The sequence below is a fragment of the Macrobrachium nipponense genome, chromosome 6 (genome assembly GCF_015104395.2).
Source record: "Macrobrachium nipponense isolate FS-2020 chromosome 6, ASM1510439v2, whole genome shotgun sequence".
NCBI lineage: Eukaryota > Metazoa > Arthropoda > Malacostraca > Decapoda > Palaemonidae > Macrobrachium > Macrobrachium nipponense.
The window spans coordinates 96,791,218-96,805,770 of NC_061108.1; the positions used below are offsets into that span (position 1 = coordinate 96,791,218).

At 38.6% G+C, this 14,553-nt stretch overlaps 1 protein-coding gene across 1 annotated transcript in view; it reads right to left on the reverse strand.

Moving 5' to 3' along the window:
* LOC135216400 (signal peptidase complex catalytic subunit SEC11A-like) overlaps positions 1 to 14,553 on the reverse strand; it is a 102,698-nt gene that overhangs the window by 3,854 nt on the left and 84,291 nt on the right. The gene's annotated exons all lie outside the window — the stretch shown is intronic.

Sequence of the window (14,553 nt, forward strand, 5' to 3'; positions counted from 1 at the left end):
CAGTCTGGGGCTAAAATAAATATTAAGCACACCCCTAGTTTTTATATTGTATCCTAAGTTTAAGGATGGCCAATTCATAAAAAAAAACATAAATGGAAAGAGGAAGATAAGCATATGCACATGGTATAAGAAACAATTGCCATTGTGATAATATATCAAATTAAACTTCAGAATCATCTCTGATGACCAATACATAATGGTAAATTCATATAAAGCAGTCCCTCAAACTTTGTGGAGATTGAGCATACGAACTCCATGAATATATAAAATTCATGAACCATTTTTGGTCCATGGTCCAAAAGAATAGAGAATTTGACCAGCCAATAGGCTAGTTTACTAGCAGCTAATGGTTCCAGCATTAAGTGGCAGTACGTATACTGAATTCTGGAAAAATTCAGATTATACGTACATCAATTTTCAGTAACAAATACAGTAATCCTTCAACCATTCGCACTCCTCCTACTTATACAAAAGTAAGAGAAGTGCGAATGGTTGAAGGATTACTGTATTTGTTACTGAAAATTGAACTACGTATAATCTGCACCCTTTATTGCATCTTTCTAATCATGACTGCATACAGTAAATGTATACTTGGTAGTCTTTATATATAAAGTGCCTCTTCAGCATACAAAGTATTTATTTGTATTTTCATTACACAAAGTGAAATTAAAAAAAAAAAAAAAAAAAAAAAAAAACAAAAAAAAAAAAAAAAAAAAAAAAAAAAAAAAAAAAGTTTCTCCGTACGAGCTAAAAATGCTATTTACGAGGGATCTCCTCAAAGAAACCAGAATGGTCACAGTAGATGCGAAAACAACCCTTCATCTTGTATGATTGTCGATACAGGTGGTCCCAAGTTATCAGTTGCTTCGCTATATGGCGGTTTTCAGAAATGTTAATTAAAAAATAAGGTTTCTTATGGCGCCACATTTGGTTATCGGCCCAATAAGTGCCATAGGCCAACCGTCCGCTATGGCGCGCCAAAACAGTTATTGGGGGCGCCATAAACCGAAAATCACTATTAAGCAAAGCATGAAAGTCTAATAGAGTAAAACATACTTATGGCGCCGATAACCGCTTATCATTGCCATAAGGTGAAATAAGTATGTTTTACTCCCTTAGACTTTCATGCTTCACTTAATGGTGCCTGGCCGGGAACAGAACCCCTGCCAATAACTGGGGACCAACCGTGTTTTTTATACTCGAATCCTGAGTGCAAGAAGATCAATCATACCACAACACATCAACCTACTGTTGGCAAACAGTAGACTTTAAATTACAAGCAGTCCCCGGTTTACAATGGTTTCGGCTCATGACGTTCCAAGGTTACAACGTTTTACAATTATATTAATCAGAAATTATTTCCAGGTTTACAATGCATATTCCAGGGTTACAACGCCAATCGAACGGAAAGCGGGAGGGGGGGGGGGGGGGGCAGTGGCAGTGGCAAAATATTCAATATCTGAAGGCTTTTTTAATGAAAAATGCAGTTTACACCATTTACAATACACCCAAACCATTAAAAGTAAGTTTTTTTTAAATGGAATTTTGACGACTTTTGACAATGTTCTGGCTTACAATTTTCGGCTTATGACACGTATCGAACAGAACCCCCGTCGTAAACCAGGGGTTGCCTGTATACTCAAATAAACATGAGAATTTTGCAAACAATTAAGTAATATGTAAAGAATGCAGGTAACTTTTCACAAGGAAGTCATTTAAACAAACAATATAGGCATTTCCCGGAGTGATTCAGGCATATCAGGTGTAAGTGAAAGAAATGGGCGAAATGTAATAAGAGAAAAATCGGAGTCCAGCCCCACCTGGGAAATCAGTGGGAAGTGGACCCCATGCCTCCCAACCAAAAACCTACCACCAGCCCCTTCCTCTCCTCTCTACTGTCTCACTCAATGCAGTCCCAAACACTTGCTCAAAGCAAATTTTTTTTTCGTTTTTTATTATTATTATTTTTATTTTTACACTATTGCATTTGATTGTTTTTATATTGTATCTTTATAGTTATTAAATATACTATTGTGAAATTCCCTTCTTTTACTTTTTTAATGTTAAATGTTCCTGTTTTTACATACATACAGTAATGTTTTTACTGTTTCTTCTTCTGTCATCAACAGCATAAATGCTCCCACCCTCTATCTCAAGTAAGTTGTGTGTCACCTTGGTGACATATGATTTAGTTCATCTTTTAAATTAAGTTTTATTGTGAAATGCTTTATTCTTTTATTTATTTTGTTGAATATGGTTATCATTAAACTATGTACTAGAGTGCTTGCACTTAAAATATCACAAATTCTTGGTAACTTGTATTTTTCCTAGCTATACTTACCCTGAACTACTATCACAGGAGAAACCTAGATTGTCAATCCAGTACCGATCAGAAAAAACCAGTTATTCCTCCACTCCCAGGCCAGGTAATGACCCGAGGTCAAAGACCACGCGACCTTTGACCCGAACTCCAGTTCTTTCCATGCCTTTAAGGCCTCTGCCCTAAGATACACAGGGATGGTAGGGAGGGCCTAAAAACTCCGTAGTTCGGGGTAAGTATAGCTAGGAAAAATATGCACTACCAAGAATTTGTGATTTGTTCCGACGCCGTATTTACCCCGAACTCCTTAGGAGGCGGGAGTATCCAGGGAAGGAGAGGCCCAGAAGAAGGCTTGGAGGGCGCCATCCATAGGGACCCAGCCCTGCTTGTAGGGAAACGAAGGGATGGGCTGGAAGGTGGGGGGTGCCCATCCGCCCCTGGCCTGGAGGGGAAGGGGGGAATAACTCACCCTTGTGTTCATGCACTGCAATGGTTTGTACTCCAAAGGTCACAAGTCACCTTGGTCTTACCTGTAGAGCTGTAGGGTCCTGAGAAGTATGCTGAATGCCCAGGTAGGGAGGTGGGAGGGTGGGGGAGGGATGGGGAGGGGAGGGGAGGGGGAGGGGAGGGGAGGGGAGGGGAGAGGTTGGTTTGTAACGCACTTCAATCACTCCACCACTCATACCTCCAGCACCTATCCAACAGTGGGGCTAGACTCTCTGCTGACCTGTCACCACCAGACCAATCTCAAAGGAGTTGAGAGACTTCCTGGTACAGTCTTTAAGCTAATGGGCCATAAAGATGGACTGGCTGCTTCACATCCTGGCCCGCAGAACCTAACTGACTGCCAAGTTCTTCAAGAACGACAGCGATGTACCGATACCCCTGATGTCGTGGGATTTGGCCCCCTGTCAGGGAGGAAGTCCCACTCCTTCATAGGCTCGCTTGAGGGTCTCCCTTAGCCAGAAATAAGATGAATGGGATTAAGATCAAGGACCTACCATTCTTCACCAACCGGCCTGTGATAACAGAAGAGGTTCTGAATACCCTGGTCTAAACCTCCGCTCGAATTGGTCCTCACCTCAGGTTATGTTCCTCAATTAGCTCGGACCTGGCACAAGAAGAGGTCTCTTGGGTCCTCTGACTTTGGTAAGGCCGGAATCGAGAATTCCACGAACCTATCATCCGCCACCGAGGGGTTCTGGGTCTTGGCCACAAAGGAGGGCACAAACTTAAAGGTGAGCTTTTTCCACCCTTTTGAGTACGAGACCACGTAAGAGACCACAAAGCTCTCCCACTGCTTGGAAGAGGCCAAGGCCAGCAGAAAGACTGTTTTGAGAGTAAGCTCTCTGTCTAGGATGCCCTTGAGAGGCTCAAACGGAGGCTTCCTCGGGGTGTCTAAAACTCTTGCCACGTCCCAACAAGGAGCCCTCACTGTGCTGGGGTGGGGGGACACCTGTTCAAAGCTCCTAATGCGCATCGAGAAGTGTCTGGAGTTCCCCAAATCTATCCCTATTGGGAAGAAGACTTGGCTCAGGCGGGCCATTCACAGTCGATCTGGTCGTACGATGAAAATTGAGTGGGAGGAGACTCCAAAAAAATGACTTCAAACTCACTTTACTGCCCTGTCTGAACAAAGTAGTCAGTCTTAAGTTGGCAGCCACACAGTTCGGATGTGGCGGAGGGAATATCTGATAATGAACCATATATGCTCAGACTGTGCTGTTGCAGCCAATATAACAATAAAAAAAGCCATGAAAAAGAATATTGGGTCAATGATTGGTTGTTGAAGAAAGAAAATCTCACATTTATTGCTTTTAAAGGAAATACAGGTAGCTCCAAAGGATTGCTATGATAAACATAAGGGTGGACGAGGCAACATTCAATTTTGTAGAAAGATATTAATGGTTGTGCAAAAGGACACATGCACGACGAAATCCACAACGCCCTATGAAAGGCCAAGTGCCACATTACACTACTTAGCGATTGACTGTTCTTATCAAGATACAAAATTGAGTGTGGCCATATCGCCCAAAGCTCTTGGAAGAGTCATGCTGGAGACATGTTAAGCTATTTGGACAACACTGCAAAGACTACATAATAAAGAAAAATAAAACTCATGTAGTATACAAATTTGTATCTTTCATAAAAAATAAACTCTTCTACAAATATACCAAACAGCTTGTAGTGTATATAATTAGTGTAGGAAATTACAAAAGTGAAAAGGTAATAAATCTTTGTGTAACCAATCATTACACTACACTATTTCGCAATCAACACCAAGTACCTATAAGAAAATTATAAGGGTGTGAGGGAGGTTTCATTACCTCCCATTATGATTTTATTATTACACTGTCTCCAGTTCTCCTTTAAATCATATATAATTTTGGAGCTTTCTAGCATATATATTCTTATTTTGTTTATTTTCTTTTTTTCTTTTACTTTGAAATATAACTGATTAAACGTCCTGAGCAAGGCACAAATATATACAGTGGTACCTCAAGATACGAAAGGCTCAACTTACGAAAAACTTGAGATACAAAAGAAAATATGAAAAATTTTACGGCTCTACATAGGAAAATTGTTCAAAATACAAAAGGTTGTTGCTGTGAAGTTTGAGATTCGTCCGGACCACCGATAACAATTTTGAAACTTGCACGCCGCCAACTGAGTCAACTCACCACCATCCTCACCCCTGTCCCATTGGTTCCTGATGCTAGTCACCGCCATTATAAGGGTGTGAGGGAGGTTTCATTACCTCCCATTATGATTTTATTATTACACTGTCTCCAGTTCTCCTTTAAATCATATATAATTTTGGAGCTTTCTAGCATATATATTCTTATTTTGTTTATTTTCTTGTTTTTCTTTTACTTTGAAATATAACTGATTAAACGTCCTGAGCAAGGCACAAATATATACAGTGGTACCTCAAGATACGAAAGGCTCAACTTACGAAAAACTTGAGATACAAAAGAAAATACGAAAAATTTTACGGCTCTACATAGGAAAATTGTTCAAAATACGAAAGGTTGTTGCTGTGAAGTTTGAGATTCGTCCGGACCACCGATAACAATTTTGAAACTTGCACGCCGCCAACTGAGTCGATTCACCACCATCCTCACCCCTGTCCCATTGGTTCCTGATGCTAGTCACCGCCATGAGATCCTTCTCTCCTATTGGTCAGCATCCCTCCCATGATGCATCTACGTAGCGGCGTGCTTCTTCGGCCACTACACGGCTCATCTGTATCGTACGCACGCAGTATTAGTTTGTTCTAACGATTTCGTTTATTAACGTAAATTCGTTAGTGATTTCATTGTACGTAGTATACTTTATCATGTTGTGTGAGAACTTTATTACATACGAATATGTACTAGTACATAAATAACATAATTATGTACAGTATATACATAGTCATGGGTCCCAAGAAAGTTGAAATTCACGGAAAGAAGAGGATGCTCTCTTTGGAGAAGAAGATGGACATTATCAAGTATGAAGCTGGTATGCGATTGAGTGTGATCGCTAAGGAATACGGCCGAAATCTGTCAACAATAGGCACCATCCTTAAGCAGAAGGATGTCATCAAAGCAGCTACACCTTCCAAGGGTGTCACTATTTTGTCCAGGAAGAGGACCCATGTGCATGATGAAATGGAAAGGCTTCTTCTTGTCTGGATAAAAGACAAAGAAATCGCTGGCGATACGATAACGAAGACAGCAATCTGCCGCAAGGCCAGTGCTATTTTCCGCGATTTGATTGCCCAGGCCGAAGACAACCGAGGAGAAGGGACATCAACGTCAACCCCAGACTTCAAGGCTTTGCATGGGTGGTTCGAGAAATTCCGTAAACGGACTGGCATCCATTCGGTGGTGCGGGGGGCACGAAGCGGCAGCTCGGAAGAAAGCCGGAAAAAGAGACTTCGACGAGATGACGGGGATCGACAGAAGGCTACAGTTCTCAAGCTCAGTTCTCAGCAAGTCTTCACTGTCATGAGACTGGCCTTTTTTGAAAAACAAAAATGCCTCGTCGGACGTACATCACGCAGGAAGAGAAGAAGCTACCCGGTCATAAGCCTATGAAAGACAAGCTTACGCTCGCAATTTGTTCCAACGCCAGTGGGGATTGCAAGGTGAAGCCCCTACTTGTCTATCATTCCAAGATGCCTCGAGCCTTCAAGGCCCACAAAGTGCTTAAGGAGAAGCTTCCAGTGATGCGGAGGGCTAATGCAAAAGCCTGGGTAATGAGGCTTTTGTTCACCGAGTCCGTAAATCTGTGTTTCGGCCCAACAGTGAAGAGATTCTTGGAAGAGAAGCGCCTCCCTCTGAAATGCCTGCTGGTGTTTGGACAATGCCCCTGCTCACCCTCCTGGGCTCGAGAAGTATATCCTAGCGGAGTATTCCTTCATCAAGGTTCTTTATCTTCTGCCTAACACCACCCCTCTCCTCCAGCCCATGGACCAACAAGTGATATCAAACTTCAAGAAGCTGTATACGAAACATCTTTTCAAGAGATGTTTCGACATCACCAATACCACAAACCTCACCTTGTGTGAATTTTGGAAGGAGCATTTTTGATTATCGTAATATTGGCATCCCGACTCACTCGACCTAAGACGTTGGCATGGAGGTTCCGTAGGCGAAGACCTTGAATTCCGTCGTGAAGGAAACCTCTGGGCCTGGATGCCGTATCCCCGCCCGAGAGCCTTTCTGAGGGATTCAATGGTGGGCGAACGCTGGGGTGCTTGCAGAATTCAGAAACAGTTGACAATCCCTGAAACTGTTTTCGCAAACCAGTATCTTGAACGGAGATTCGTTTGCACTCTGGCAAGTACATTGGGGCTGGCTTGGGTCGTCACTCGGTGGGAACGACATCAATGACCTTCCTTCGAGGCAGCACCAAAGGAGGAGCTTAAAAGACCGGCATTGCACCTGAAGGAGTTGGGAGGCCATGGCAACAAATACTCGTCCGTTCAAGAGCTTCTCTAGCAGCGGCCGCGAGGAGGGAGGACGACGACAAGCTCTATGACAACTCGGCAGAAATTAAGGATTGCTTCTAGCCTGCCTTTTCATAAGGTGCAATCCATTCGTAAGTAAAAAGAAAACCCACACCGAAAAGGCTTACACAGGTCGTATGCCTTATGCCACTAGTTTCGATGACATTTGCCTGAGTCCGTTTCCATGGAACATTGTTCAAAAGTAGGCAGACAGCCAATCTTTCCTTGGATACCGGTTATTTTCCTAAACCCAAGACCGGCATTTCGTGCGCATAGGCAGTTAGTCAAGGCCAAAAAGGAAGAACCAAGTGCATACTTTAATAAACAAAATTGAAAGTGGTGTGTGAAAAAAAAAATGTAAGTAGTAACAAAAAAAGGGGAAAAAAAATTTAAAACGCAAAAAAAGGACAAAAAAATGTTTCAATTTTAAAGTTTTTTGGTAAAGTTAAGCTGTTTACAGTTTTGTTGATGCTGGTTTTCATAAAGTTTAGGGTTTATGTTTTTTCCTTGACATTTTTTTGATGTTTTGTTTCATAAAAGTTAAGTTGTACGTACGTATCTGCCGTTTTGTCCTCCTCCTCTGGTTTTCCCAACTTTCTCGGAGATGGCCTCACTCGAAAGGTAAGCTTTCCACATTTTGTTTACTACATACGTACGTTCTGTATGTACCAGTATTTCTTGTTATACCCATGTAACACTAAATACCACTTTGTTATTTAGCAGGTATATTAGCAGTACCGTTATTTAAGTTAGGTATTTGAACGGTCCCAAATTGTTGTAGTATTTCATTGCTTAATTGGTTAATTTAGCTTTTATGAAACAATTTACTGGTGTTTTTGGAGGGGCTTTGGAACGGATTATCCATTTTACACGTTGTAAAATGCAGTCCGCAAGAATAACGAAAAGCCTCATGATAAAAGGCCACGCCTCGGATACGGTATTAAATTTTGTATATCTCGAGGTACCACTGTATTATATTGTGAAATGTGTGTGTATATTATCTCAATGTATTTTTTATATAATATATCGATATGATCATAAATAATATATATATCTATATTATATATATACTTATATTATATCCCTATAATTATATATATAATTATATATCTTATATATAATATTATATATATAATATATATATATTATTATATTATATATAATGTATTATTGGGAGGGGGGACCGCCAAAAGTAACCGGCGGAATTGTTGTCACTAGGAATTTTTTAACTCAGTTGACTTGTTTCCATGTTTACAGTTCTTTATCACTTTCAAAGTATTGCTTCCAATTTGAAGCAATGCACTTATCCATACGTGTTTTCCACTGTTCTGAAAGCCAATTCTGGAACTCTTGTGAAGTTATGGCTTTTAATGACATTACCGTCGTTTCATTCGTGAACCTCTTCGTCTTGCAAAAACGTTTTCCTTTGAGGGCCCTTTTCTTTCCATTCGGTTCGGGGGCGGGAACAAAAAGAAGTCACAAGGGAGCAAGACTCGGGCGGTGAATAGGGGAGGGTGGGTGGGTTAAGTTGGGGGCGTCATGGCCATCCTTGGCTTGGTTCCAGAAACTGTACTCGCACTCAAGGCGGTTGCTGCGCTGGTTGCATTGTCGTGATTCATGAAAGCCACCACCCTCCCACTTTGCCACAGGTCCTGGCGTTTGCCGTCTCACGGAACTCCTCGGCGAAACCGCTTCAGCACTGCCAAGTGAAGCGTCTAGGTTGGAAAAACCCAGTGCTGGACCTGCCAAGGAAATAACGAATTCTTTGTGGACGGAATTCCTTTCCTTTCAATCGAAGAAACAAACAATATCCACCGCCCATCGTCTTATTGACACTAGACTTCACTTGCACGCGGCTTTTTTGGGTCGTATCTGGTGACGTTGGATTGCTTTCCACTGACTTGATTGCATTGCTTTGATTCTGGTCGTAGGGCCATAGCAGCCAGCTTTTATTCATCACCTGTAATGCCACCTTCGAAAAAATAAAGGTCTGGATCAAACTTCCAACTGTTTCTTTCTCAGTTCACGACTCAGGCACTCCATTCGTGACTGCTTTTGACCGTCCGTGAGCAAAGCGACCAGGCAACCATTTTTGCTGCCAACTCTTTTTGTGCACTCCCAATTTCCTTGCTCCAAAATTTCCTTGTTGACAATGGCAACTCCAGGACAGCACCAGTCAAATTAACAAGCTCATCAAATTGTTCTTGCGACGGTCTTTACCTATGACTCAGTTCATGAATTTTTAGTGATGTTTTCATTCCGTTCGGGTGGGTTGTGAAGGTCGCCCATCTGAACGAAGCTGGTCTTCCTCCAGTGACATTTGACCGCATTCTTAAAAGCGTTGGAAAAACCACTTGCTAAATTGTTGGTTTTTACTTCATGGCAACATCTTTGTTAAGCTGTTCGAAGCACTTAGACATTCTGTTTCCGCTGCCGTTTTCCCAGAAAAAAACAGAATTTTACGGCAGCATCACGCTGCTCCTTCCTTTCAATCATCGTAAAAAGTATACAAAAACGACGTGAATAGTAACTTCTAAAACAAGATGTGCAACCGTGCCTGTCTAATACGTCTTCCCACGATGACGCCAGTTTGGCACACTGCAATTGCTTGAGGGTTTGGCCCCTCAGGTACATCTAGCGTGGAAGCTGAACTCTACTGGCTTGGTGGGAGAACCTGAAAACTTCGTTCCGTTACTTTTGGGTCCCCCCTCGTTGTGTGTGTGTGTGTGTGTAATAAATATTATATATATTATCCTAGTAAAATCTAATTATATATATATATATATATAATATATATATATATATAATATATATCAATTATATATATATATATATATATATATATATATATATATTATATATATATATTAATATATATATATGATTATATTTATATATATATATATATATATATATATATATATATATATAATATATATATATATAAATATAGGGATTCCCCCCTCTATGTAGAAAGTAGGGTTTTTTAAAATTTAAAAATTATTTTTTTACAATTAAATTAATATATATATGTATTAAAATAATTTAAATATATATAATTATAGTATCTATATATATATATATCTTGTATATATATATATATTATATATATATATTATGTATATGTATGGTTATATGTATGTATATGTAATATATGTATATATAGTATTTATGTTATGTAATATATGTAATTAATTTTTAGGTTTATGAAAATATATGTCTATATATATGTATATATTGTATGTTTATATGTATGTATATGTTATGTATATGTATGTATATGTTAATCTATATATATATAGTAATATTATATATCTATATGTATATAGAGTATATGTATGTAATTATATATGGTCTATATTATATATATATAGGTATATATATGTATATATATGTAATGTATATGTTATGTATAGAATATATATATATTATATATATATATATATATAATATTATATATAATTTATATATAAGTATATATATATTATATTATTTATATAAAATTTTTTTATTTTATATAGAATATATATATAATATATATATATTATATATATATATCTATATTATAATATTATATATATATATAATATATATTATATATATTATTATTATATATAATCTATAATATATATATATAATATATATATATATATATATATATATATAGATTATAATATATATATATATATAATTAATATATAGTTATATATATATATATATATAAATATATATCTTATATATCTATATATATATATATATATATATAGTCTATATATATATTTATATATATATATTAAATAATATATATATATATATATATATTATAGTTATCAATATTAGTATATATATATATATATATATAATATAATTATATTATATATATATTATTATAACACAGGCAGTCCCCCGGGTTTACGACGGGGGTTCCGTTCTTGAGACCTCGTTCGTAAGTTTGCAAAAAAACGTTCGTAAGCCGGAACCATCGCTAAACAAAAAATACCTAAGCAAACCTTACTTTTAAGAATTGCTTTTGGGATGCATTATTTGAAAAACCATGTAAAAACTGCATTCTTATTGCATTTTTCATAAAAAAAACTCTTCAAATTATTGATTTTTTATTTTTGGCATTTTTGGTGCCATATTTCAAGGGATCTGCCAGATGAGCGTTGTAGGCGTCCGTAACCCTGGGAAATTAATGCCTGATGAATATTAATTGGAAGAAGCCCGCCTTAACCCTCGGAACGTTGAATACCCCGACCCGTTCGATGAACCCCGGGGGGACTGCCTGTTGTTTATATATTATATAATATTATACTATATATATTTATTATATTTTAATATTATATATAATATAAGTACTTATAAAAAACTATATTATACTAATAATAGTATTATATGAGTAATATATATATAATCTTATATATATATTATACTATTATTAATATATATATTAATCTAATATATATGCTATATATATAATATTAGTTAATATATTATATATTTAATATATTATATATATATTTATATCATATATATTAGTATAACAGTGAGTACCTCGAAGATACGAAATTAATCCGTTTCGGAAGGCGCCTTTCGTATCATGAGGTTTTTCCGGTATCTTGGACGACATTTTTACCATGTAAAATGGCTAACTCCGTTCCCAAGCCCTCCAAAAACACCCCCAGTAAATTTCATAATAAAGCTAAATTGACCCGCTTAATAAACAACTGAAATACTACAACAATTGGGACCAATTCCATTTCAAACGTAACTTAATATAAAAACTTGCAAAACCTGTTAATAAAGGGTGTCAAATTAGTGTACTAAGGAAATAATTGATTTGCTGTAACGTAAAAATGTGGAAAGCTTACCTTTCGCGAGGTGAGGCTATCTCCAAAACAAGTGGCGGGCAGATGGAAGGAGGAGGGAACAAAAACGGCAATAAACGTACGTTCCAACGTCACGTACGTACCATCTTAACTTTACCCGAAAACACATTAACAAAAACTGTTAACACTTAACTTTACAAAAAACCTAAAAATGTTATTTTCACTGATAAAATAATTTTTAATTTTTGAACCATACTCACCTCGGTAGTTATATATATAGCTACGTCCCTCCCTGACGTCACGGCCAAGAATTCAAAACTCCGCGGGGCAATCGCCCGATTGGGTTAGTTCAGGTGCACCAACCCTGTGCGCCCCTCTACCCATGGTTACGTTAGAACCGTTCCAACTGTTCCTCAGATCTTCCATTGCCCATATATCTCTAGGAGGGGAGGAGGCGCGTTGGGAATTTAATTTATTATATGTAAAACTACCCAGGCTGAGTATGTTCAAAAATTTTAAATTTCTTTTATCATGAAAATAACAATTATCAAACATTTTCTTAATTCTCCTGGTAGTTATATAATTATAGCAGGATTAACACCTTTGGTGGAGGGTCTCAATAGACAGCTATCATCGTTGGAATTGACGTAAAGAGATTGTCAATAAAAAGAAAACTTACCGGGCGTTCATACCTTGTTTTAATGGAAGTTGACCTTCAATGATATCCGCTGACTCATTTATGTCCTGCTTTCCTTAATGAGATCCATCAATCCACCCAGGGGTGGCCATTGAAGACCTCTTTGGAGGAACTGTTCAACCCCGGATTCAAAACCTCTATGTGGACTAATGGACTCCCTTACAAATAACCCTTGTTACCGAAGCCGCTACCAAGGCAACCAAGTTGATCACCCTGACTAAGGATCAATGATTGTGGGAGGACTGCGCTCCAGTCTCCCACAAACAACCATTAAAAATTTTCAAGTAGTTCCAAGGTAAAGAAAAAGGGTCAGGGTTGTTGGGTTATGGGCATTTCTCTCAAGGGGTAGTCCCCCTTGATTCCCCAACTACCCTGTATGAGCTGCTTCATGAACGGTCCCAACATGCGTAGCCAGTTTTTTCATACAGAGTTTTGCACTTGCCCCAAGACTAGGGTATAGGCCGACGCAAACACTGATTTGCTTTCTCCAAAAACGGATTTGCGTCAGGATATTTTTGCAAGGGATCTATTCTGTTTAAAAAGCTACAGCGGTTGCTCGGCGTGCGAAACCCTCATGAGTCTTCACTTTTCAGTAGCTTGAGATCCGCTGCATTAAATGCTGAATGTGTGTCCTTGATTAAATGTCTTATAAAAAAGGATAGCGCATTCTTTGACATTTGCAGAGAGGGCCTTCTGACAGAACACCAAAGCCCCTCTGAATTGCCACGTAATTACTTCGTTCTTTCCAGGTAATGCCTCAGGGCTCTTACCGGATAAAGAACTCTCTTTATTTCCTTACCTGTGAGATCCGACAGGTTTGTAATCTCGAACGATTTGGGCCAGGCTGAGAAGAGCGTTCGTTCTTTGCTAGAAATCCCAGTTGTAGAGGGCAGAATAGTATTGCCCTGTCTGAAAACCTACAGCTTTGCTGTAGGCATGGATTTCACTGACTCTTTTCGCTGTCACTAGACTAACCAAGAAGAGAGTTTTCAAGGTGAGGTCCCCAAACGATGTTTCCTGTAAAGGCTTGAACCTATCACTCATGATAAACTTCAGGACTTCGTCCAGATTCCATGCTGGAGGGGACTGTAGTTTCACTTTAGTAATGTCGAAAGATCTAAGAAGGTCTTGGAGATCTTTATATTCAGACACATTTAAGTTTCTGTAATTGAAGACATCTGCAAACATGGTTATGTATCGCTTAATGGTCAGGCGTGGTTGTAACGTTACGACTTTTCTTAAAGTCTGTAGCGAAGAGTCTCTCATTCTCCTATCCTATTGCAGCGAAGATTCTTCTTCTCGGCAAATGGACAGGACATAAGAGCGACACTCCATGGAGGTGTCCATGGTATGGATACTGGGACAATTTATTAGGATTAAGTCATGATTGTTCTGGAACAACCTACTAAGTCCACAGCGTATACCGTTAACTGACTCGGGCGCTCTGACAGCTACCTACTGACTGCGTGGTGAGGCAAAGTGTCTAAGCTTCCGAGAAAGTCACGTGATCTTTTTGCCTTTTAAAGGGTTATGCCGAAACCACCTACAAATTGTCTATTTTGGTTTGTCACTGTTGCTGGGACGGAGAGGTGGTGAATCTCTTAACGAGGTGATGATTCTCTTGAGGCATGTGCCCAATAGGCGAAAGTCAATTGCCTTCTAAAGACCGAGGTCTTTAATGGTAAAATATACTCCTAGTAGTTGAATCTCA